General features: G+C 40.7%; 1 pseudogene; it reads left to right on the top strand.

Annotated features, from left to right (window-relative positions):
* Positions 1 to 12,996: 12,996 nt before the first annotated feature.
* LOC142627117 (transmembrane 9 superfamily member 2-like) lies at positions 12,997 to 20,550 on the top strand (annotated as a pseudogene).
* The last annotated feature ends 6,814 nt before the right edge of the window (positions 20,551 to 27,364 follow it).

Below are 27,364 nucleotides of genomic sequence, written 5' to 3'. Positions count from 1 at the left end.
GGTGGAGGAGACAGTACCACCCATGAAGATGGTGCCAAAGCCATGCAGAAGGAGATCAATCATCTTAAGAGGAAGTTACGCCGCGTTAGACGGAGGCATTCGCCATCATCATCTAGTCTTTCTTCAGGGAGATCCCGGGGAAGTAGTTACAGTTCAAGGTCATGGTCGCCCCCCAGCAAAACATCCCCTTGTGAAGAGAATGGCTCACCAGGTCATAGGCACAGGAAGCTCCCCTCCAGGGGCTTAGGGAGCGATGCTATGAGCTGGGCGTTGCACCAACTCTCCAAATCACCATTCTCACGTAGGATTGAGAATGGAAGACTCCCCAGAAGGTTCACCCAGCCCACCTTCACCATTTATAACGGCCGGACGGACCCGGTGGAACATGTGAGCCACTTTAACCAGAGAATGGTAGTGCATTCTCACAATGAGACCTTGATGTGCAAAGTCTTCCCTTCTAGCTTGAGACCTGTTGCTATGAGGTGGTTCAACGGTCTGAAATCTGGGTCTGTAGGTTCGTTTGGGGAACTGACTAGAGCATTCACGTCACGATTTATTACATGCAGCAGAGTTCCTCGACCGTTGGACTCGCTGTTATCTATGGCTATGAAGGAGAGCGAGACGTTGAAAGCATACTCCGACATGTATCGGGAGATGTTTAATGAGATAGACAGTGATTTTGACGAGGTGGCGATCAATACTTTTAAAGTAGGTCTTCCAACCGATCATGACTTGAGGAAGTCCTTGACCAAGAAACTCGTACGGAGTGTACATCGCCTCATGGACCGTATTGACGAATACAAAAGGGTCGAGGAAGACCAACAGCAGGGAAAGGGTAAGGCGAAGGTTATCCCGCAGGAGAGAAGGGATTTCAGGTCGGACAGATATCACAACAACAAGCCGAGAAGAGATTACTCTGGACAGTCTGGCTCAGCGGCACCTCAGACCGTTAATACTGTATTCCGAGAACCGGTGCACCAGCTACTGGAGAAGGTCCGTAAGGAACCCTACTTCAGATGGCCTAGTAAGATGGCGGGGGATCCTGCTAGGAGGAATCAGAATCTCTTTTGTCAGTACCATCAAGACGTGGGTCATACTACCGAGAACTGTCGGACACTTTGGAACCACTTGGAGCAGCTCGTTAGTGAAGGAAAATTAAAGCAGCACCTGTACCAACCTAGCGGACAGGGCAGTCAGTCTGGCTCGAATAATCAGAGGAATAATTCATCTCGGCCTCCTTTGGGAACGATCAACGTTATCTTCGCTGCGCCTGGCAGGACTGGCTCATGTCCCACCAGGGTGATGGCAGTTTCACACTCCCAAGCCGAGGAGTGGGGCTCCAAGCCGAGGAGTGGGGCTCCAAGCCGAAGAGATCGAAGTTGAATGTGCCTGTCTTGGGATTTTCAGAGGAAGATAAGGCTGGAACCATCCAACCCCATGACGACGCCCTAGTGGTCACCCTGAGGATAGAGAATTATGATGTAAAAAGGGTGATGATTGATCAAGGCAGCGGCGCGGATATCATGTATCCTGACTTGTTCAAGGGGCTGAAGTTGAAATTGGAGGACCTCACCCTTTACGACTCACCGTTAATAAGTTTTGAAGGGAAGGCCGTTGTACCAAAGGGACAAATTCGGTTGCCCGTGCAATCTGGCTCCGAGACGGTTGAGGTGGATTTTATCGTGGTCGATGCATATTCCCCATACACAGCCATCCTTGCCCGGCCCTGGTTGCACGTTCTGGGGGCTGTTTCCTCCACCTTGCATGTTAAGGTTAAGTTCCCTTCGGGGGAGTGCATTGAAGAGATTCTCGGCAGCCAATTGATGGCCAGGCAATGCATATCGGCCGCAGTGCTGCATCAGACCGAAGCGCAGTTCTTGACCTTGGCTGTGAAAGACTTATAGCAATTAACGACTCTGGATGCGCCCGACGCGGTGACAGCAGAGGAGGCCGTATGCGAAGACCTTGAGAAGTTTTTGATATCGGATGATCCCGAAAGGTTCTTCCAGGTTGGGATATGTTTACCACACCAGGAGAAGATGGAATTAGTGGAGTTTCTAATGAACAACATCAATGTTTTTGCCTGGGACCCCTATGAGGCTCCGGGGGTTGACCCAAGCTTCATTTGAACGTCAATCCTACTATTCCTCTTAGAAGGTAGCCCCCTCGGCGTTCCTCCAAGGAGCATTCCGAAGCCGTTAAAGAGGAGGTGCTCAAGCTCAAGAAGGCTGGGGCTATCAATGAAGTATTTTATCCGGAGTGGTTGGCGCATACGGTTGTGGTAAAAAAGAAGAATGGAAAATGGCGAGTATGTGTAGACTTCACAGATTTAAACAAAGCCTGCCCAAAGGACTCGTTCCCGATGCCACGCATCGACCAGCTAGTGGACGCCACCGTCGGACATCCTCGGATGAGTTTTATGGATGCCTTCCAGGGTTATCACCAAATTCCATTAGCGACAGAAGATCAGGAGAAAACTGCCTTTATTACTCCAACATGGAATTATCACTATAAAGTGATGCTGTTCGGGTTGAAGAATGTTGGGGCTACTTACCAAAGGATGATGACCAGAATGTTTGAATTGCAGCTGGGAAAGACCATTGAGATATATGTGGATGACATGGTAGTGAAGAGTAAGACGATATCTGCGCACGTGAAAGATTTGGACGACACTTTTCAAGTACTTAGAAAGTACAGGTTGCGTCTCAATGCCTCGAAATGTTCTTTTGGGGTGAGTTCTAGTAAGTTCTTGGGTTATATGGTCACTCATAGAGGGATAGAGGTGAATCCGGCACAGGTCGGAGCCATTCAAACTTTACAGCCACCTCGGAATCCAAAGGAAGTTCAGAAATTAACCGGAATGATCGCTGCTCTCAGCAGGTTCATCTCGCGGTCAGCTGACCGATGCAGGCCTTTCTTCCAACTGTTGAATAAATGGAAGGGGTTCCAATGGTCCGAGGAGTGCGCTGTAGCCTTCCAACAACTTAAGGAATATCTTTCCTGGCCACCCATTATGTCTCGGCCTGAAGTAGATGAGGTCCTATTTGCGTATTTGGCAGTGGCCGTCCATGCGGTTAGCTTGGTCCTCATAAGGGACGACGGTGGGGTGCAAAGACCGGTCTACTACGTCAGCAAGACGCTGAATGACGCTGAGGTGCGTTACCTACTTTTGGAGAAAGCACTTCTAGTCGTAGTTCATGTCACGCGGAGGCTTCCTCATTATTTCCAGTCCCACACTGTTGTAATTTTGACCCAACTATCTCTCAAGTCAGTGTTGCGTAGTGCCGACTACTCTGGAAGGGTGGCTAAATGGGGAACTATTTTGGGAGCCTTTGACATCAAATACATGCCACGTACCTCGGTGAAGGGCTAGGTTCTTGCAGATTTGGTGGCAGAGTTTGCTGAACCATTGTTGGAAGAAACTTTGAAGGAATCACACATGGATGAGAAATCAGTTGGCATGATTACAAACGAAAGACCTTTGACTTGGAACGTATCTGTTGATGGGGCAGCTAACCAGAGAGGGTCTGGCATCGGACTCGTCCTGGTATCCCCCGAAGGGATTGTCTTCGAAAAATCCCTAAGGTTGGCGTTCTCGGCTACCAATAATGAGGCCGAGTACGAAGCAGTCTTGGTCGGCATGAACATGGTACACAGGATGGGCGGAAAGGAAGTTCACATGCTCTTGGATTCTCAGTTAGTGGTCGGCCAAGTGACGGGGACCATGGAGGCTAGGGACCCAAGAATGCAAGAATACTTGACCGAGGTCAAACGTTTACAATCTAAATTCGATTCCTTTATCTTGTCTCACGTTTCTAGAAGTGGAAATACACATGCAGACTCTTTGGCTACCTTAGCGACGTCCTCGGCTCAAGGTTTGCCTAGGGTTATCCTTGTCGAAGATTTACTAGCGCCAGCTCTTACCACTGTTGGTGCAGCCCGGATCCATTTGATAAGGTCTGGACCTAGTTGGATCGATCCTATGATATCTTTTCTGAAAAACGACATTCTTCTCGACGACAAGTCTGAAGCAGACAAGATCCGTCGAAAGGCACCGCGTTTCTGGTTGTCCAAGGATCAGAAATTGTATAAACGGTCCTTCTCCGGACCATATTTGTTATGCGTGCACCCCGAATCAACGGAGGTGCTTTTGGAAGAACTGCATGAGGGAATTTGTAAGAGCCATACTGGGGGAAGGTCCCTGGCTCATAGGGCACTGACTCAAGGATATTGGTGGCCGAATATGCAGAGGGAAGCTCAGGACTATTCAAGAAAGTGTGACCAATGCCAGAGGTTCGCTCCTAACATCCATCAGCCTGGAGGAGTCCTTAACCCTCTCTTCAGTCCTTGGCCTTTCGCTCAATGGGGATTGGACATAGTAAGACCATTCCCGAGGGCTGTAGGAAACAAAAGGTGGCTGCTTGTAGGGACCGACTACTTCACCAAATGGGTAGAGGCTGAGCCCTTGGCAAATATTAGGGATGTCGATTCCAAGAAGTTCATCTGGAAAAACATCATCACTAGATTTGGAGTACCACATACACTCATTTCAGACAATGGCGTTCAATGTGATAGTAAAGCTTTTAGGAAATATTGTGGTGACATGGGCATCATAAATAGATACTCCACTCCAGCTTATCCTTAGGAAAACGGGCAAGCCGAGGCCGTTAACAAGGTTATAGTTAGTGGACTCAAGAAAAGGCTGGACGATGCGAAGGGCAGATGGGTAGAAGAACTACCACACGTTCTATGGACGTATCGAACTACGCCGCGCAGATCCACCGGAGAAACGCCATTCTCTATGACTTATGGGGCCGAGACAGTGATACCTTTAGAGTCTGGCTTCCCCACATTGAGGACGAGTACTTTTAGCCCAGAAAATAACAACGGCCTCCTAGAGAAGAGCCTAGATTTAGTTGAGGAACGGCGAGAGACAGCTATGGTCCAAATGGCTTATTATCAGCAGAAGCTTAAACGAGGGTATGATGCTCATGTGAAGCTCAGGCCACTCGCGCTTGGGGATCTGGTTCTGAGAAAGGTTGTAGGTACTGCTAAAAACCCAGCCTGGGGTAAATTAGGATCGAACTGGGAAGGACCATATCAGATTATTTCTGTAGCAGGCATAGGGTCATATCGACTAGCTGATCTAGATGAAAAAGTTGTACAACGTCCGTGGAATGTAAACAGCCTTCGAAGGTACTATTATTAATAAATGGCGCTTTTGTCGTTTGTGGTTTAAACTATAAATGTATATGGGTTTATCAATTACAACTCTCACAATATCAAACAGAAATTGATATGTGGTCCTCGGACCACATACCTTGTGGAAATTGATATGTTCTAAAATATCAAACAGAAACTTGGTAATGCATGGTCCTCGGACCGCATACCTTGTGGAAATTGATATGTTCTAAAATATCAAACAAAAACTTGGTAATGCATGGTCTTCGGACTGCATACCTTGTGGAAATTGATATGTTCTAAAATATCAAACAGAAACTTGGTAATGCATGGTCCTTGGACCGCATACCTTGTGGAAATTGATATGTTCTAAAATATCAAACAGAAACTTGGTTTTGTATGGTCCTCGGACCACATACCTTGTTAAGATTGATATCTGATTGCTTGTTGAATAAAACCATGGTTAAATTGAGTTTTAAGTCATACACCTTTAAGTATTAAGCATAAATTTGGTAAGGTAGGATCCTCGGACCCCGCACTTTACTATTATTAGCGTTCTAAGTTACAAATTCCAAGTATCGCATGGGTTTACAAAGTGTGACACTACTTATCATCTAAACCAAGTTTGTTTTGGGTAGGTTCTTGAACGCTTTACTTTTCAAATGTTGGTAAATAGTTAAGTTAGTCTGTTAGGCGTTCGTTATTACTTCGTGCTTGATGTACTCATGAAATATAGTTTGAGAGGAATTCTTATGGCAAACACAAAGATTAAATAAATACAAGTCAAATGAAAATAAAATGAAACTGTCTTTCATTAATTATTCTGACATACATTACATGCTAAATTTTAATTACAAAGAAAGAGAAGTCCTAGACTCGGCCCTAAAATTTTGGAGGGGGGTCTTGCTGAGAAGTGCTGGTTGCCTCAGTGTTACTTAGCTCCAACTCAAAGGAAGACAGAACTTGCTTCCCTTTGTTTGCTGTAGTTGTTGGAGGGACAATAGGCTCCACACTTTGGCTTGAGTCTTTCTCGGTACCTCCACACCCTTCCTTCTCTTTATTGGAACCTGAAGGTTCTGTAGGATCTGGAATGGGTTCTGGGACCACAGAAGGGAGAGCAGAAGGAGCTGTCTCAAGGGTAGGTGTGACACTAGGAGCCTCTTCTATCTCCTGTATGTCAAGGGGAAGCCAAACGTTCTCGGGCTTCCTCAGCTCGGAAGTTGAAGGAACCCCTGCTACGTTTAGGGCTTCGCCCCAGACCTGCTGACAGTATTCTCAGCACAAGGCCGCGAACGCCTCTGTCAGCTGCTCTTGTGTCGCCGTCACCCCTTCTTGGTAGCTAGCCTTCTTCTTAGTCTCCAGTAATCCTTTGAAGGTGCGAGCTTCCTTCTTCATCTGCGCAAGCTCCTTCTCCAAGTCGGAGCATTCCCTCTGCGCTTTGGAGAGTTCATTGTCCTTTTGATGAAAAAGCTTGCGCTTCCCCTCCACTTGAGTCCTCATCGTTCTCAGGCTGGCCTCGGCACCGTCTCTCTCCCTTTTTAGGTTGGCTAGCTGAGAGGTGAGTTTCTCGTTTTCTACGAGGGCCTGGCCCAGGGACTTCTTAGTCTCCAGTCGTATCTCCTGCTCCATTCCGGCCTTCTTCCGAGAATCCTCCACAAATTTCTCGGTAGTAAAGACCTCTTGAATGGCCTGTGGCAAAGTATCAGAGAGTTAGATGCAAGAAAACACTTACTAATAATCCGATATCATTAAAAATGAAATATTCGTAAGAAGTGAAAACTTACCAGGGCTAAGTCCCTTTTCAAAGAAAGAAACAGCTGAGGCTGGCTCATTTTTTCCAAGGCGTCCATATCCTTGAGCAGCACAAGGGGACGTTCCAACGCCTCGGCCAGGTGGTGGGTGTGGCCTTGTTGGAATGCCCTGATGCTGGACTGACAAGAGATTGGTGCTCCGTCCAATCTCAAGTCGGGAGACCAAGTAGCCGGTGCTCGGCGCACTTCGGCCATGTCCCTAATTTCCCCACTTTCAACTGAACGAGCACGTCCCTTGCCTTTGTCCAGCTTCTGTTGCTGAGCTTGCTGAGGCTGCTGTCTTGGCTTCTTCTGCTTTTCGCCACCAGCCTCCTCGGCCTCCCCCTTTCTTTTCTTCTTGGGCTCTTCAACCGGGGGTTTAGGATCGGCTGGAGGTGGAGGTGGTGGCAAGGACGGAGGAGCTTGGGTCCCTCCTGCTCTTATTTCGACGACTTTCTCGCCTCTCTTGGTTAAAAGGCCTTGGAGCACGTCCATATCCTCCTCTTCGGAATTGTCGTCGGGATGGGCAATTATTAAGCCTGCAACTCCGGAGGCCTCGGCGGGCTCTTCTTCTTCGTCAGAGAGCACGACAAACTGGTTTCCTCTGGGTCTTTCGACGTCCTCGAGTTGAAACTGGTCTATCTCGTCGTCCAACGTGTGCGAAGAGGATACTTGCTCCTCCGGAACAACAGTTGCTTGAGAGTGCGTCGAGAGAGGGATCGCCGCGATGGGTCGCGTGTATAGGATGGTGTTCAGGTCGTCGGGGATGTCGTGGTCGGCAAGAATGTGCGGCCTTGCTACGTTTATTCTCTTACGCCTCCTATCCCCCGCGATAATCACATTCTCTATCTCCTGGAAATCCGAGGATATTGGGTCGTACCCTAGTATTAGGTGAGCCACTCTAAATTACAGGTCTTCACTCACAAACACTTCTGAGCGCAGTATGCGGTTCAGATCAGCAACGTTGCAGTGGCTCAAACGGGGGCGCACGAGTTGTTTATCTGCAAGAAAGAATACCAAAGAAGCCAAGTATGGTTAGATCTGCAATGCATATGAGAAATCGAAATGGACAATGTGCAAAAGGAAATAAATATTAGAAGATTTTTAGATTAAAGGTCGGGGTAGAGAAATTAACTCCTAAAGAGCCACACCTAGGTCCCCCCATACGACTGGGCAGTGAGGGCCGTTGTGCCAGTTGCCTGAGGCGATGAGGTAGTTGTCCTTCATGCCTTTATTAGACTTGGGCAGACAGGAAATTAACCTAACTACACTAGACCGGGATTTAATGTAATAGCCTACGTTCCTAAGTTTGTGGCATTCGTACATGAAGACAACATCATGCCAAGTGAGGTTCAGGCCCATCTGCTCATTTAGAGCTTCGACACTTCCTAAGACCCTAAAAATATTGGGTGCGCATTGGTCTGGGCACAACCTGTGGTTGCGGAGGTATTCCCTAGTTACGCTTCTCATAGGGAGGGTCATCTCCCACCTTCTATGAAGGCAATCATGGGGATAATGACCTTTCTCGTCTTCCTAGAACCACCTACAACTTCTGCCGGACAGTATTTCAAACCCAAGTCACTGGGAATATGGTATTTGGCCCTAAAGCCTTCCATCCCAGCGGCGGTATCAACTAAACACTTAAATCTACCCATCTAAGAGAAAGGAAAAGGGCAAGCTTCAAAAAGGAATGTGGTTATGAAGGAAGCCGAGGACAGAATCCGAGGAGAAAAAAGTAGAGAGAGTAAGGACTTAGGAGTTTGTAGTTATGCGAGTTTCCACGAGTTTCTGGAGAGAAAAGATGATGATTGACGCTCTGATGTGATTGAATTTTGAAGAAATGAATGAGGGCGCAGATTTCCAAATGTCATGACGTGTGGGAGGCGGCCTCGAAATTGGATTCTTCCCGCCCAAATTTTTAGGAGGTGATGAGGATCGTTGGATGTTCATCTCACCGTTGAACGTGGGAAACAGGGTGTAACTTGCGGTCATAAATGCGCGCGTTCTGAAAATCTAAGCGCCAAACGGCATTTTCTGGGAATGAAACGACCCCTACATGCATGGTGATGTACGAAACGTGTGAAGGGAGCTCTGGTCGGGTCAAAACCCTATTTTTCTCCTCGGATGAGGCAAAATAAAGTTTTGAGGGGCTATTGTGGGGGCTAAAAGGACCTAAGTAAGTATTTGGGCCTTGGGCTTTGTTGATGGGCGCTAGTTTATTTTAGACTAAAGTCCCCTAGAACTGTGGGTCGGCCCATGAGTCGAGAGTCCGAGGATTCGTCTGAGGACGAATAGCTCCTCGGACAGACCCACGATGACCCTAAAGTTCGCCAAAAAGATCAAGGCAGAGTTCTGGAAAAACCGTTGGTTAAGAGGGGGATCTAAGCACCCTCCGAACGCAACGGTGTGAGAGAAATATCTCAAAAAAAGGCTGCTACCTCCACATTAAAGACCCTGCACCTACCTCCCTGGCCGCATTAATGGGGGAATGACCTCTGAACAGTAGTATTCAGCCTTCCAGCTACTATTTGAAGACTTAAAGAAAGTGGTGGATGGGACAAGTATCTGAGAAAAATATCTGTGTTACACGTGGATAAAGAGGAAAGAAGAAGAAGTATTTAAGAAGGGAAGAGAGTAAAGAAAAGGGGGGGAGAAAAATATTAAAGACTGTAACCTTTGAAAGAAGAAAGAGAAATAATATATAAGTTGTTCTCGGCTTACGTCCGAGGAGGTTCATTTTGCCCTGTTTGTCTATTGTTTGCAAACACTGTAACCTTCAAGCCTGTTCATCAAGCTTCGAGCACCACTAAACTAGATTGCGAACCCACACTCTACAAATTTAATTGTTTAAGGCTCATTGGGCCTGAGCCCACGTGTGTTTTTTGGGTCCAGGTGCAATTGTGCACTTACAATAATAATAATAATAATAATAATAATAATAATAATAATAATATAAGAATGAGAAGGACACTTACCTCAAATAAAATATAATATTTAAATTATCTAATAATTTAAAAATTAAAATAATTATTTAATCATTTATAATTATAAGTATAAGTATATCTATTTCCAAAAAAAACTTTAAATATTATAGCAATTCTATTAGTTTATCAAAAAAAATTATAGCAATACTATTATTATAATATTTCACACAACTTTTACTACAACTCGTTATATGATAAGTTGTGACTAGTGAAAAAAACTGTGAATGTATATGAGTTTATATTTTTATCACTCACAGGACAAAAATTGTTAAAAATATTGTAATATTAGCATTATTCTAAATATAAATTTGTTGCAATACTGTAGCAATCTGGCAATACACGTACATTATGTCACATCATGTTAGGCGCCAAAGCTAAAAAGGAGGAGTGGAGGGCTTTCACGTGGAGACTGGAGAGTTCATCTTTTATTCAATATTTAAAAGCTTTCAATATTTCCTAGGCAGCTAGTGTCATTCACTGTCATGTACTATAGACACGTAGAGAGCTTAGAAAGTTTCAATATTTCCATTTTCTAAAGCTAGTGTCAGTGCAGTCATAACAAATACAAATTACAAAGAAAGAAAGTGAGAAATCAGACCACATACAGCAAAAAGGAGAGAGAGGGAGACGGACAGAGAAGAAGAAGAAAAAAAAAAGAAAGAAGAAGAAGAAGAAGAAGAAGCAGTTGCTTCATGGTGCCACCCCTGCTTCGTCGTCGTCGTCTTCTTCCTTTTCTCCTTTTCTGTTTTTATTTTTATTTTATTTTATTAAGGTTAAGATTCAATGAGAAGTAGGGAACCGTGAGAAGCGGTCTGATCATGGTTCTCAGAACCGTGAGGTCTGACTGCTTTTCGTACAGGTCCCTACTTTTTTCCCATAGAGTGGTTCTTGAGGCTAAAAGAACCACAAAAATGAACGTTCAAGGTTTTCTTGGTTGGACCGTACGGTTTGGTCCGGGTTTCAAAACCTTCCTTTATTTGCCTCGAGCAAAGAGAAAAAGAAAGAAAAAAAAAAAGAAGAAAAAGAAAGTTTTGAAGGTCAATTTCTTTCTCTACTTATTTACTTTATTTCTCTTATTTACTTAAGTTCATGCATACAAGTTAGAGAATACAAGATGTAGAATAATTCATGATTATGCTCTTGCCTTTTGGAAAATCCATTTTCTTTGTAAAGGAAGATGATGCGGGAGACACAAGAAGATTTTTATTTAGTATTATTTATGTTTGCAAGTCAATTGTATTTTTTATGCTTTAGGTCCTAGCAGTTTATTAGGCTATTAATATTTTAATTTGGAAACAAGGTTATTTTCATAATAAGGCAATTAGGGTTACCTAGCCAATTAGAACTAGGGTTTAGCAATTATTTATAAACAACTTATTGTACTCCTAAAGGAGATAGTGATATTTTTTATGAATGAAAAAAAATGGTCATTTGGTCTTTCTTTGGTCTAGTGTTGACTTCAGGTCTACCCTAAGTGCTGACTCCTAGTGGTTTCTCCGCTTGGTGCTGACTCCTAGTGGTTTCTCCGCTTGGTGCTGACTCCAAGTAAGGCCTAGGTGCTGACTCCTAAGTCATATTCCTTTATTTTATTGTTGTTTCAGTTTTGTTCTGGTTGTCCTACGTCAATTTTGGTATCAGAGCAAACACCGATCTGTTTGAAGCATCACCGCAGTCAATCCGAACCAGAAAATACTTTAAAAAAAAAGTTTAAGCCATTGCATTTTCCACCCACAGAGAAATTATATCTTTGCCTACTACTACTGAAAACCCCATAAAATCTTGCCGGCATCACCCTTTACCTCCACTATCTCGCCACTGTCAAAATCCCTTGTTTTGCATCCCATCAATCCACAGTAACCGACACATCATAAACAACTACCGCAAGTGACAGCTCTTCCACCACCAAAGTCCAAAAAATCCTTCCCCCACTGTCATGCTCTTCAACACAGAAATCCCAAACCCACGCCACCGATAAACCGAAGCTCCTAGATTACAAGAGCTGTGATCACCGAACGCCCATCGACTCTGCTGCCACAAGAGCCGCTGTTGCCATGGCCCTCACTTGACCAGTACGACGCCGCTACAATTCCACCAGCAACCTAGTGATGATATCAATAGGTAACCCGCAGCCCTGTCTGAGTCTTTCTATTTTCTAAATTCACCTCTTTAGTTTATCTTGTGAAGAGATATTATCTTGTGACCGCAAAAAGATTTTTATTTAGTATTATTTATGTTTGCAAGTCAATTGTATTTTTTATATTTTAGGTCCTAGTAGTTTAGTAGGCTATTAATATTTTAATTTGGAAGGAAGGTTATTTTCGTAATAAGGCAATTAGAGTTTCCTAGCCAATTAGAACTATGGTTTAGTAATCCTTTATAAGCAATCTATTGTACTCCTTGAGGAGATTGTGATATTTTTGATGAATGAAAAAAAAAATGGTCATTTGATCTTTCTTTGGTCTGGTGCTGAATCCAGGTCTACCCTAGATGCTGACTTCTAGTGGTTTTCACGCTTGATGCTAATTCCAAGCAAGGCCTAGGTGCTGACTCCCAGGTCATATCCCTTTATTTTATTGTTGTTTCAATTTTGTTCTGGTTGTCCTGCGTCAGAAGAACTATTCAGAACAGACATATGTAGCTTCCCTTGAAGACATTCAAGTTACTTGTTCTTACTAAATTTTTGCAACTTTGCAAGTGCTATAGTCATGTTTATATATATAATTTTCCTTGGGTTACATATATTGTAATAGCTACAACATTAAATGATCAATAATAATTTTTTCTTGAATTTTGCTGTTATGACATATTGGCTTCGGAGGTCATAATGAGATATCTAACTTGGAAATGTTATACGCTCTTATAATTACATTATTGTTCATGCTTTGAATGTGATTTGTTTCATTATTGATAATTTTATATATCCTGCACTCTGCAGGAGTAGCCCCTAAGCAAATTAAGATTTCTAGTCCATGGTAACTAAAGCTGTTTGATGACTAAAAATAAAATGAGAGCTGACATATATTTATTACGGTGGGCGACTTATGCTTCTACTTGAACTTGTTTTCTCACTGAGACTTGAAATATGTCATATTGAATTACTCTTCATTTGAGAAATTTGGTGATAGAGTCAGTCCTCGTATGTGAATATTATAGATGTTGCACACATCATTAATCAAAACCAGATTTTCTCTGTAGCAAAAAGGAAGAACTAGCCATATATATATATGTGTGCGTGTGTGTGTGTCATCTTCTTATGCTGGTGTTGTACTTAGGTTGATTTGTCCTTGATATTCCTTGTAACTTATCTTCACAGTATACTTTATACATAAATAGTATTCTTAGAAATTGTATAGTTAATTTGTTCTGCTCTTTCATTGTAGAACCAATAATTGAAATTACTAGCTCTAACAGGGTTCGACATTGAGATTGTGATTATTTGACATGCAGGGGGTTCCAGAAATTTTTAGATCATTAGCACCTTGAGCTTAGTGCGAAACTTTAGGCATCTACTTGTTATTTGCGACTAATATCATCAGGTAACTGTTCCTTAGATTTTAGGCATCTACTTATTGTCATTACAACTATAATTATTGGACTTATGATTGTGGGAAACATTCTTTACTTGAAAAGATTTACACCCTCAGCTGTAGCTGCTATCTGTCAATACCAAGTCTTGTCGGTTGCAAGCAGTTCAGATGTTGTCTCCTCTACCTCCATTTACACCACCACTTCAACCAGTTGGGTTGTTACTGCAACAACCGTGACCACCATCAACACCATCTCCCAAGCTATGATACTATTACACCTTCCATTTGCAGCCTCCACCACCCTTCCATCGTCAGTTTCACTATCTTTGACATTGCCACCTTTGTCACCATTTTGCCTCTGCCATTGCCACCAATACCAGCAACACCATATTTCTGCCATTGTTTACTCTTCTTCCAACATCACTCTACCTTAGGATCACATATATCTCTTCCATACTGTCTTCACTATCCTTGTTATCTCCACCATAGCCTCCAGAAATTGAAGCTATATGAGCTTCACAACAAGCAATATATACTTTCACTAAACCACAATTTTATTCAGTTCCATGAAATAAAATTTGAAATGCAAAAAGTAGAACAAAGAAAAAAGAAAAGGTCTGAAGTCTTGAGATTCTTGATTCTCGAACTTGTAAGCCGTGCCCAAGGGCTTCACAAACTTAAGATTGAAAGTTTGTGCTGACAATGATCATAACATGACCACATATATTTGTATTGCTTATGTGGTCATGCTTGGAACAAATAGTCTAGCTTTTACATATCTCTGTATATCAACCCTGTTACACGAATTCATTTTTTATTATTATCTAATTTTAAGTATTTCTTTCTTGTTGCAACAAGAGTAGAATGGAGAAATTTGTGGCAATTATTTTTCCGCCATACTTGTAATGTGTTGTGGGAGTCTAGTGAGATCAGATGCAATTGACCATCACTACAAAGCAGGAGATCGTGTCCCTCTCTATGTCAACAAGGTTGAGCCACTTCACAATCCCAGGTGAAGTCTCAGTCTGCCTACAAATTGAGTGTTTGAATTGATTTAGTGTCAATATGAATTTTCATTAATTTGAAATCGATTTGCGTGTTTGCATCTCCTGTTCTTCTGCCAACATCTTTTTTCATATGGAGGATTCCCATTCAGGATTTTATGGGTTATATCGGTTGGAGTTTTGCTTATGTTATGCATATATGAGTATTGAATCAAGAAAACTATTTTTGTATCAATACTTGAAATCTGTAGGTTTTTATTTTTTTATACCAAAAATAAACCTCATATGCATTTGTGTGGGCTGTTTGGGTGGGTTGTGTTCACGATGATATGTGTATATTTGATTCTGTACACTGTTTTGAATTTGGCGTGGTTGAATCTTATACGTAGAAATAATAAATTTAATCATCTAATCATTATTCTAACGACTATAAACTTTAAGTTTATATACTAGATCTTTGCTTGCAAATTTTTGAGACAGAGAGAGCTTCTTACCATAAATTAGCTAATGCAACATAAAATAGATTGACCCCGGTTAATTAATTCAATTACCAAAGTTGATTAATTAGGTCCAATTACATGCAAATCATGGAGGCACTAACAAATCACCAAATAAACTAAATGCAGCTGAAATTAAATTGACACGGTGATTTGTTAACAAATGGGAAAAACTTTTCGCAAAGAAAAAACTTCATCAGGTGAATTTAATGTCACTACTTCCAAGAATCCACTAATCAATAATCAAGCGGTTATAAGAATGAGAAATCTTATCACTACCCTAGCCTATCACAAAATACCAACCTTCAATTGAACTTTCACTACAATACCCAATTGGACTTGATCTTGTAGTAGCATTCTTTCCTTTGTTGCACAAATCTCCAATCTGTGACTAACTCCATTGCACGGATCCTAGTACATGACTAACTCTAGCAACTTGAATGGTTGTTGTTGGCTGCAAAGTTCTTCACTTCATCAATAATGAAGATTAAGAAGTAATTGGTTACAAAATCCTATAGCGTACAAATGCAGTAGCTTCACATAGAGGAAGTATGAGTTTTAGGTCTCTGTATCTGTATATGATGGCTTTTAAAATCTGCCTTATATATGTCTAGGGTTGTGAGAAAAGAAACCCTAATATAATAAGACAGCATGGTCCAAATTTCATATCTGGATTCTGAAATCATAATCCTTGATAGATCGAGCTTGTGTCGAGCTACTTCATTTAACCTTGATAGCAGTATCTGTCGAGTTTCTATCAAGACTTAATGAATCAGCTTTTCTTCACTTGTTTCTTGGATCAATCTGTTATATATATATATATATATATATATATATATATATATATATATATATATATATATAGGTATATACAAGGATAGGTTGTAATAATGATGTTTGAGTTTAGAGAATATGGTTTCATAAAGTGAAAATTCAAGTTCTGGAATTTTCTAAGTGAAAATTCGAAAATCAGTATTTTCGATCAGTTGAAGCTTTGGCTTGATCGATCAAAAATGGTAAAGAAAAAATCCTGGAGTCACTGGATGTCTCGATCATTGTTCGATTCTTATTTGATCGATCGAAAAGAGTACTCAATTGATCGAAAGGAACTGTCGACCGATTGAAACTCGAAAAACAGAATTTTCTATAGAATTTTCTAGTGACTGTTCAGAAAGGTTGAAGATGTTTCAAGCTTTGTAAACGGCCTTATGAAACATTTAACTCTCCATATGTGCCTTTTGATGAAATATAATCTTATGGGTATAAATAAAGGTTTATATTCACTTGAAAGTTAGAGAGAAACACAAGAAATCCTGGGGTCATTCTCCAGAATTGCTATCTATAGAACCCAACATCTTGTTTGTATCTTGGGGACAAATTTGTGATAACCCTTTAGCAACAATAGTGTAGGGGCAAATATTGTCTAAGAAAAATGATATTGTGCTTTCAAGTTATTTATTTTCTGTTTATCTTTTGTGTTAACCTTGTTTTTCCATTATTACTTTATGTAATATCCCCAATACAATCTTTATGTCTTGAAAGATACCACTTGATATTTTTGAGCAACATACCTCTTGATATTTTTGAGCAACATACCTCTTGAGATATTAAACCCAACTTAGATCTACCCAATTACAAGTAGAGTGCGTTTTGTCAAATAGTTAACCAATTACATAGAAAATATGACCCTACCCCTTTTTCAAATACAATGAAACTTATTGTTACTTCGATCTTCCTTTCTGCTTCTCAGGTTTTCATCTTCACTTATGTTTTATGTTAACTAATCTATATTTTTACTACTTGTTCTTATATGTTATTTTTCCCTATACTTGGATTGATTATACTAACAGATTATGTAGAGGAGAAGAAGGAAACTCTAGGTGAGGTATTGAATGGAGATCGTCTTGTTAGTGCTCCATATTGACTTGAATTCCTGACAAAAAAAGATTATCAAGTTGTTTGTAGGAAGAAGTTGACAAAGGAAGAAGTTTCTCAATTCCGAAATGTTGTCAAAGGACATTATTACTACAAATTTTATATTGATGACATGCTAGTCTGGGGATTCATTGGATGGATCAAAATGCTAGACTCAAGTGGTCAAAATGAGAGATAGTTTCTTTGCAATCATCTTCATTTTGAGGTTCATTTTAATAAGGACCGTGTAATTTAGATCAATCTCACTACAGAGATTGTGATGGACTTGCCTGAGGACAGGGGATTACTTGTGGACTTCAATTCCGATATGATATGGAAGGAAACTGACACTAAATCACAGAAAAGGATGAAAATATACTTGCCGTATTTTTCATTACTAGACCACTTACATATCTGCTGGAATTCGGCCGAGAATACATTTGTTATGATTCTCATCCTAACTAGTGGCCTTGTAACATTTTACATGAGAATCCTTAAGAAAATTTTTATGGAATATGTATGAATGTATAAGTATTCATTTCAATTGGATGATTTTCCTTCTTTACTTTTAATTTATGTTATTTACTCATTCCTTGAAAGACATGCATACGATGAAGTATTAGCTGATGACCAAGAGGAGAAGGGATGGAAGAATATCCTTGGTGATGTGTTTCGGTACCTAAATCACAAGTCTTTGTTTGCTGCAGTCCTTGGTTCTAACACTCAATTGTTTACTCTGTAAGTATTTAAGTAACAAAGTCTTGTCTTGTAAGTATTTAAGTATTTAACTATGTCCTTAAGTTAAGATGAGTACAGTGATAATTTTTTTGTAACTTTTTTCTGTTTGCATTTTCAGATTTCAGTATTGTACTAATTTTGATACTCAGATTGGTTGGTATATTTTATCAATATGACTGAGGAAACCTATTGCAGCATTGGTGTCATATATGAAATTACATATGGAGTTGCAACATACACATCAACCTTTTCTTATTGTCAACTTGAAGGAACAAATTGGGTCTGTATTGATATTTTTTTTTAATGAAATTGCCGAAGGTACTTGCACCTCCTAAAGTATAACCTGCTGAATTGATTAGTTTTTATGAATTTTGACCTGACAGACAAGGAATCTATTGCTTATGGGATGCCTTTCTTATGGTCCTCTGCTGTTTACATTCTTTTTAATTAATATGGTTGTAATTTCTTACAGAGTAAGTGCAGCACTTCCCTGTGGAACAATCTTGCTAATAGTTGTTTTATGGATGTTTGTTGCATTTCTATTGTTCATTTTGGGTAAGAGTGTTGGAAAAAATTGGAAAGTTGAGTTTCAGGATCCTTGCCACACCACAAAGTGCCCAAGAGAAATTCCATCATCCTGCTGGTACAGTACAAAGGTGTTCTATGTTGAGCTTTACCACATATATTCTAGTATTTGGGATTACAAGTTCAACATCATAAACAACATCATCGTTGTTGTCTTCATTAATCTTTTGATTGTCATTGCTTTGGTTACTATGGCTTTGACCTACTTTTAGCTTGCTGCTGAAGATCATCAATGGTGGTGGAGGTACACATACATTTTTATCATATAGTCATTTGTTACTGCTGCAATTTTTTTTTTATTGAAACGAAAGTATAGATCCAAACAAGAACTTATCTTATTCATCAGTCCATGTATCTCTTTGGGGATACAACAACAGATGTAGCAAGGATCATGAAGAAATCGATAACTTAAAACAAATCTGCCCAAAATTTCTAGACCAATTAGCTAGATTTCGTGTACTTCTTGTGACACAGTAAAATGTAAATTCTTTTTAATGAATACGGTTTTATTCAAAACACTAAAAGTACAACTGTGGAAGTCATGCAGTTGCAAACTATTGTAAGTGGTAGATCCTTTGCCTCTTGAAATCTGTACGGTGAAGCATTTGTTTGCTCTTTCATAAGGGAATGCTAAGAATTGCACTTTGGTGTATAGGTTCCAATTTTTTTTACATTGCATTAGAAGAAATCTTATCATTGTAATAGTGTCAGCTAAACTGATATATAAATTATGAATGAGTGTCGATTCTGTTGTATCACTGATCTTTTTCAATTGAAGTCCCTCAATGCCTAGCTTAGTTTATATTTATAACTAGTAGTTCCTTATCATGTTTTGATTTTATGAAGTCTTTTGTGCACCCCTTATATTGATTAGTCACTAGATTATTGTTGGTATTTAATTGTACTAGGCCTACTGATGTTGTAAGTGATACTGATTTCTGCTAAAATAGTGTAAATGCCTAATTGAAATGGTCTTTTGTCGTACCATCAAATGTTGTCTCAACTATTAATATTGGTATTCTTCCTGTATCCAACTTAATTAATTAACCTAATTAATTAACCAAGTTGATTATTAGGTTTATTATTAATATCTAAGTTAAACAAGCATATATCACATAATGCACAAATGCAGAAAAGCTAAAAAACTGATGAAACAAACCATTTCAAGGTAAAAACCTGGGGAGGATTTGACCTAGCTATCCTTAAAGTAAAGTAAATCCACTATAAGAAAATCGAAATTTTTACAAAAGGTTTAACCCTAAATCTACTACTACCTCATGTAGTAACTTACTGACACGACCATGTGCAAGCCCCGAATCTACAGACTCCTTCTCTTCTTGGACTTACTGCAACACAAGTACCCATGCTTATGACTTTGAGATCCCAATCAAAGGTTTAGCAACACAAACTCTCCAGTTTGTGACTCCAATACCACCCTTGAAGGTTTAAATCATTAGCTATGTATGATCTTGTTGTAGCAACATCAGATCTACCGGATCTAATGATATGAGAATGATTTCCGGTAGTGACTTTGAAAAAGGAGGAACAATACCTTTTAGATCTCACAAGAACACCTCCAAAGTCTCTTCAAAACGTGCCTAAGGGTTTCCTTTATATACTATGTGAAATAGATCTGAAACCCTAATCAGATAATGGGCCAATGGGCTGTTGGGCTTAATTAAAATTCTGCAGAATCTGATTTCCTACAATTTTCAATCGGTTGGATCTAATTTTCAATAGGTCGGATTTCACAGAATTTGAATTCTTCTTTCTGCAGCTTATATGTTCTTGTATTCTGACTTGTAACACCTTGAGCATTGTCTAATAAACTCTATAGACTCTAAGATCCATACCTAGACAAGTTTGTGCTCACGGTTTGCCAATTGTTCTAGACTTTTAGAACCTAACATAACCTATCTCACATTTTGTTAATCTGGAAGTTGCATCTTTGGACCATAGGTTTATCTACTAATCTATTGCTTATGCTTTAGTAGAACCTTTAACATTTTAAAATCTTTTATGTCTATCTAGGAAATTTCTTGAGCTTGAAGGAGAGCTTTCAGTGCTAGTTTTATTAACTAATTAGAGTATGCATATGAATCTTTCTAAGGTCCTTTCTTTGTGGTGGATCAATAGGTTTGTACGTTTTTGGATACTGCATTTATTATTAATATGCACTAACAAATATGTCCATTTTGTTGCAAACCTCGTTCTTCTTTGGATACATGGCCTGCATCTGCTATAGTGTCTTCCTAATGCTTGGAATTGTGGGTTTTCTTGCCTCTTTGCTCTTTGTCCAACACATTTATGGGTCTATTAAGTTTGATTAGTGGGTCTATTAGTACTTGTGGGACTATGAGTAATTTAAGTATGGTTCAGCTGTGCCTCAAACTTCAAAGAATGATATGTATAATGGGTGAAAATAGCCAAATACCACGTTTTGGAAAAGTTTGTGACAATCTAGCACTGTTTGGAAAGTATTTAGCAATCTACCACTTTTCTAGTACTTGAGTTTTATTTCAACGAGTTTTATTTGGTACTCAAGTTCAGTGAACTCAAGTTCCTAGTGAGTCTGCCAGCATGGCACTAGTTGAGCTGGATTTTGGGCATTAAAAATTGCCATTTGGTACTCGAGGTTCTCAAACCTGAGTACTGTGTGTCTTGTACTCAATTTCAAAGGACTCGAGTACCGTGTAATTTTACATACACAATACCTGAATTACCCAAAGGTGAGTATGGCTCAGGCATCGTAGTTCCACATTCCAAACTCATACTCGAGTTCATTGAACTTGGGTTTGGCTCGGGTTGCAGTTCCACCATACTCGAGTTCAATGAACCCAAGTTTGGCTCATCGTTAATACGCATCTTTTCACTATTCTCAATCTCCCTTTCTCTCTCACTCAGTACTCTCTCAATCTCCCTCTCCCTCTCACTTTCTCAATCTCGCTCTCAGTCTCCCTTTCTCTCACTCAGACTTACTCTCTCAATCTCCCTCTCACTGTCTCAATCTCTCTCTCAGTCTCCTTCAAAATGACTCTCACCTCCGATCCAAAGCTTCCCTTCAAAGTGATCATTCAAATCAAACAATTACTTCATTCATTCTAATTCATCACCTTCTGAAATTAACTCTCTCTCTCTCTCTTAGCGTTCTAGAGGCAACACCTTTCACCACCGTTCTCAAATTTGCTGCCGAAGAGTTCAAAATGCCTCCTCAGACCTCTATTATCATCACCAACAATACTTCTTTATCTCTCTCTCTCTCTCGCTCTCTCTCTCTCTCTCTCTCTCTCTCTCTCTAGGGTTTGTCTTGCATTTCATTTATGATCTTAATTTTCGTTTTTTTTTTGGTATCTCGTAATCCAATTAATCAATTAGATTGTAAAATTTACACAATATGCAAAACCCATTCACTACGTATTTCATTATTTCTTGATCGGGTCATCATTACAGTGTTGCCTATTCCTAATTACTTTATGAAAGCTCGGATTTTTGTTAAAAACACAAGAGCTGCTTAGACCCGAAAATAAAAGATTACGGCTCGGTTGATTTTACTCTAACTTAAACAAAGTGCGGAATAGAGTAAATGCGAGCGAACAAACAATACAACTACTCTAAGCCATATTCAATAAAACACAGCAGTAAAATGAAATCTAAAAGAGTAGGAAAGAGAGATGCAAACACAAGATAACACACCGATGTGTTATCGAAGAGGAAACCGAAGAACTCGGAGAAAAACCTCTCCGTCGCCCTCCAAGTGGTAAATCGATCCACTAGACAATAAGTTGGGATACACGAATAGCAAAAGACCCTCCAAGCCTAGTCTACCCAATGCACCTAAGCCCTCCAAGCTCCTACTCCAACAAGGCTTCTTAGAACCGTGTTTTATCTAGCTTTCCGGATCTCGAAATACGCCCGATTGCATCCACCAAAGCTTGGCTTCTTCCAAAGCTTCCAAGCAGCACCAAAAACTCACTGAACACTCAATATGGGTGTGGTAAGTGTTTGGGCTAGCAACCTCTCACGGATTTGGAAATGGAGAGGTAGGAGTAGAGGAAAACCACAATGGATGTTGTGTAGAATTGTGGGTATGACAATCTCACACTCTTAAGGGTTTGAGGCTAGGGTTTTCTCTTCTGAAAAGCTCTCTACTCAATATGTGGGTAATGATGGTATATATAGTGTGTATGAGGATGTAGTGGAGTAGATAGGACAAAATAGCAAAACAGACTGTTTCGTGGGTATCTCGCGGGAAGGCCTTACCCGCGAGACACTTGCGAAAACCAGCTATCAGCATCTGTCATGACTCTTTGCATTCCAGTCATATGCAAGGCATATGCATCACTTCGCGGGATGCTTAGTTGCGAGCTACCCGCGAAAACTCTTCTGTCTTCAAATGCTTGAGTCTTCATACTCTCTCTCTCTATCACACAACTCTTACAATAAAATCCCACAATAAAAATACAGGGTATAAAAGATTGAATAAAATTACAATCAAATTTGGCACGGAATTAAAGCCAACACAAAATAATTGTAAATTACAACTTTACACTTTCTATTTTAAAAAACATGATTGAACTAATGCACATCATATACTTTCAACTTCTAATTGCGAACTGCCATATCAATTTCAAAGATCATGCTTGTAGTTTAGACACCCTACCCATTGTAATGCCATGACTCTGTTCACCTACCAGGCATAAACACATCCAAAACAAATGGCTTCACTTTACTCTAATGCAATTCTCTTTGAATCTTGTCCTAGTTCTTGGTGTAGAGTATGTGTGTGTGTGTCTATATATATATAGAAAACCACACTGCCAAAAATTCTCCTATTTCTCTATAGCCAAATCTTATAGATGGTAGCAACAAACACCACCTTTTTTATGGTATTTTTCTATCCTTTACCTTTTAGGTCATGTAAACCTCACTCCATGACTTCATCCTAGCTGTAAATCTGGTTCTTTCACAAACCCATCCTTAAAATATGCAGCCAAATTCTTTTAGAGTTCCCTTTTATCATTGAACTGAGTCATATTTCTAGAAATGAGTGCCTCCAATCCACTTAAACAGAGTTTTATTGGTAAGAAGACTAGTTAGTGACATACTCCCTCACTTTATTTATTAAACATACATTTACTATATCCCTAGCGTATTTGCTCAATTTTATGGCTGGCTGATTTTGGTCGGCACAGTTAAATTACTGCGCAATTTAGCTTGTTCATGGCATATAAGTATTGCTTTTCCAGATGGTTCATCTTTAATGCTTGCTAGGAAGCTTGCATTATTAGTGATGATGACGAAAAATCACCAGTTAGTCACACGGTCCTCACAAGCTTGAAACAACACCTGCACAACAAAAAGAAAAGACCTAACAGAGAGCACCGGTGTGGTGCCGGCCAAAAACCCTCTAAAAGTCAAGTTAGAACTTTTCGCAACCCTAGAGTGCCAGAGTTGGGTGAATTATGCGGACCTTGTATTCTGAGGGTTCATGGGTTTTTATAGTAGAGTCGGCCTCCGTTTCTTGCACATCAAGACGTTTCCTTCTTGGGAAGATCCTCCTTTACGAGCGTATATTACAGAATCCTTTTGTAATTAGAATTCTTCTCGTATTGGGATTCTTTAAAGTTAATCGTGATACACAAGTTAATTCCATTTAGGAATCCTTAGAGCCAAATCAAAGCAAATGAATGCCATGTTACTTACATCCGTCCACTGTGTATTCGTGCACCTTGGATCCGTCGACTATTATCCCATCAGCTTTACATCGTCATGTTTACTTAAATGGATCCGTCACCTACATCTTTCACTCCTCTTTAGTTGCCCCCTCATTCCATGGATCCGTCACCTATTTTACATGGACCCATGGAATGACGGTTTGCTTCTACCCTTGGTAAGCATGTTTTGGTTTGATAGTCTACCACAGAGTTATAAATACATTAGGGACACGAGGTGAATTTTGATTGACTATTTGCTGGGATCCAGGCGTCCCTTCGTCTTTCACATTGTTCCCTCTATATATACTATCCATTCCTTTCATTTTTACGTTTTGGAAAAAAATTTGGCTGATCTAAGCACGACCATCCACTCTACCCGATCCGTTGCTTCAGCAAATCATTATTACCATTCTTTTCGTTCGCATGTCGCTATCATCGTACCGTCAAGCTGTGAGTTTTCTTTTCTCTCAATTTTTTCTTTTTATCGCATATGTTGGTCCGTCGTCAATGTAGATCTAGAGTCTTAGGTTTCCTTTATCTGTCATTTGTAGGTGTCAGATGTCTAATGAGGCATCAAGTGGTCAGTTGTTTATCCATGAGGGAGCGGGCTACAATGAGGTGTTTTCGTCAGGTCGAGCAGACCCGGGCACCTCCAGCGAGGAGAGGGAACCGCTAGCCAACTCTCCTTCCAATGTGAAGGATGAGGGGCAGGATGAGGACGGGTCAGAGTATGACTCGACTGACGACTTAGACCCTCCCATCCAGTCCGTCATAGGTCCTGATGGATTCAGAGAATTCATCATGCTCCCTTTGTGGATGATGAATGACTTCATCACTTCCATCAAGCAACCACACTTCAATACACTTAGGCAGAAGTATCAGATACTTGATAACATACCCATCCGTCTACCCTTCAAGTTTGAGAAATGCTATTACAAGGGCCTTGAAGACGTCGGTGTATATGAGCAGATGCTCAAAGCGGGCCTGCGATTCCCTTTAAGTGCCTTATACCATCGTCTTCTCTAATACCTGGGTTTGGTCATCACCCAAATTTCACCAAACTCCTGGAGGGTTTTCTTGGGTGTTGAAGTCTTATATGGCGTGATATCTGACGGTGCGCGGCGGTTAACAGTGGAGGAGTTCTTTCACTGTTACCGTCCGTCTGAGACTGCCCAATCAAAGGGTATGTACAGCTTTGTGCCGAGGAGTCCAGTGCTTAGGTTGGTATGCGAGACCCCGGACTCCAACCAGAATTGGAAGGGTCGATATTTTTTCCTTCAAGGTGACAACTGGATGTGTTACCCTAACGACCAAGAATATATGCCTGTAGATAAGACCTAGGGCATTATGCCCCCGTCCGGTATGTGTCCATCTGCCTTAACTATTTTGTGTGTTTCATTGAAGTTACTCTAACCGTTACCTTTTGCAGCTCGGGACCGTCCGCTAGTTACTATCGAACAGCTTGGTTTCTTGGAGAAGATCTTCCAGACTACCAGGCTGTCGGAGAGAACGTGGGTCAAGCTAGTTACCTTGGATACTTTATATTGGTACTGTGACAGTCCTAAGCCAACCCATGCTGCCCGTCATTACGACAATCGAATCCGTCGTCGTAAGTCCCTTGCCTTTCTATTTATTTTTTTATTACTAATTACTGTCATTTTTACTCGACCTCTTTTTGTAGAAATGGAAGATGCGAGGAGAAAGGCAGTGATCAAGCAGCAGGCTGCTGCGAATAAAAAACAAGGTGGTGATCTTGCCCCCAAGACGGGCATAAATGTTCTGTTCGCTAAGAGACAACCGTCCGAAAAAATTGATCATCACAACAAGAAACAAAAAATGGTGACAAGGTTACCTGCCGGTCAAGGGTCCGACGCATTAAAGTTGCCTCCCAAGCTGGGGTTAGGTAAGGGCAAAGGTTTGATGGTAAATCTAGACCTTGTCAAGGAGAAACCTCCCGTCTTGCTCCGAGAAGACTCGTAGTATGCCCTTAATCAAGTGACCTCCATCATCAAAGAGGAGGACTACGAGGATCTGGGCAATCATGCTACGGAAGCAATGGGGGAGACGGCTCTCTTTAGCCTCACTCAGGTTGGTACCCATCACTATATGTTCCATTGTGTTTTTAGCACTTCATACATACTCTTTGATATTGGTGTAGGGGGTCCTCATGGCTAAAGGATTAATGGACCGTTGCCTTGCCCAAGAGAAGACATTGGAGCGTGTCCGTGCAAAGTCAAAGACGACGTTGGAAGAACTAGATGAATTGAAGGTCTGGAAGCTTCGTCATGAAGAGAAGCTAAAGTTGTCCGAGCAAATTCGTGAAAATTTGGAGAAAGAGGTGGAGTTATTGAGGGAAGCCTTGAAAGCTAAAGATGATAGTCTCCGTCAGGCAAAGGTTGAGGCTATCCAGGAAGATTGAGACTCCGATGCTCTTCTGGGAGAATTGGGTACCTCCTTTGCCGACGGTTTCGATGACTGTCTTCATCAAGTCAAGACTTCGTATTCTGACCTGAACCTTGCACATATCACCATCGATCCCGAAGGTTAGACTCCAGCTCGCCCCGTTGACACTGAGGGTACGGACGAGCTCTTTGGTGAAGACCAAAGCGACGACGAGGCCCAAAAAGTGGACACTAAAGGATTCGTCGAAGATGATGCCCATCAACCCTTAGCTACGGAGCTTGAGGGCAAGGAAACACCATTGTAGCCCTAGAGTAGTATATTCCCGGTTTTTTTTTTTTTTGAGTTATAAAATGTATGGGAGAACATCATATTTAACCGTCATCTTTTGTAGACATTTGTTGTGTTTATATATTTTCAAGTTGGACTCTTCTCTTCCTATATTAATCCGTTGATTCAAATTTATTCTTCAATCAACTAACCGTCCAATTTTTACTTGATAAACTCCTTAATGGGATGATTCATCCAATCTATGTGGACTTAGTAGATTTCATCCTGATCTGTCCAATCTATGGACTTAATAAATTCATCCTTCATGGGATGATCCGTCCACTTTGTGGACTTAAATAAATTTCATCCTTCATAGGATGATCCGTCCAATCCATGGACTTAATAAATTCATCCTTCATGGGATGATCCGTCCACTTTGTGGACTTAGATAAATTTCATCCTTTATAGGATGATCCGTCCAATCCATGGACTTAATAAATTCATCCTTCATAGGATGATCTGTCCAATCCATGGACTTAATAAATTCATCCTTCATGGGATGATTCATCCAATCTATGTGGACTTAGTAGATTTCATCCTTCATAGGATTATCCATCCAATCTATGGACTTAATAAATTCATCCTTCATGGGATAATCCGTCCACTTTGTGGACTTAAATAAATTCATCCTTCATAGACCTCCCTTATAACGTAGTCTGACTCTTTAGAGGCGAGGCATCTCAGGTAGGGTCGGGAGAAG

This window comes from Castanea sativa, chromosome 3 (assembly GCF_040712315.1).
Source record: "Castanea sativa cultivar Marrone di Chiusa Pesio chromosome 3, ASM4071231v1".
NCBI lineage: Eukaryota > Viridiplantae > Streptophyta > Magnoliopsida > Fagales > Fagaceae > Castanea > Castanea sativa.
Note: the sequence above shows the minus strand (reverse complement) of the source record. Positions and strands in the feature narration are given on the sequence as shown.